Genomic DNA, 423 nt, shown 5'->3' with positions numbered 1-423 from the left:
CACGGCCGCCTCCCCGCTGCCGCCGCCGCCGGGGAGGCCTCAGCAGAGCGGCCGCGGCGCCGGCCCCGCGCGCATCGCCCGCCCCGCTCAGCAGCGCCTCGCGGCGCCGCCGGCCGCTGCCACCTCGACGGCCGCCATGACAGCGCCGCGCGCACCCGCGGCCCCGCCCAGCGCGCCCCGCGCCGGCGCAGACGTGGCGGCGGCGCGGGGGACGCCGGGAGGGCGGCGGAGCGCCCCGCCCGCGCCAGGCGCTGCTCGTCCCGCCGTTGGGAGGGTTGTGGCGGCGCTTGCGTCCGAACGCCCCCGAACAGCCCCGTGTTACTCACTCAGGGCAGGGAGCTGTGTCCTGCCCTTCGCCTCTCCGGGGCTTGGTGCCATTCACTTGCAGGCAGTGAAATAAAGTACTCAAAACACCAGGGGAGC

This window comes from Nothoprocta perdicaria, unplaced genomic scaffold, assembly GCF_003342845.1.
Source record: "Nothoprocta perdicaria isolate Ctin4 unplaced genomic scaffold, notPer1 scaffold_108, whole genome shotgun sequence".
In the NCBI taxonomy this organism is placed as follows: Eukaryota; Metazoa; Chordata; class Aves; order Tinamiformes; family Tinamidae; genus Nothoprocta; species Nothoprocta perdicaria.
Note: the sequence above shows the minus strand (reverse complement) of the source record.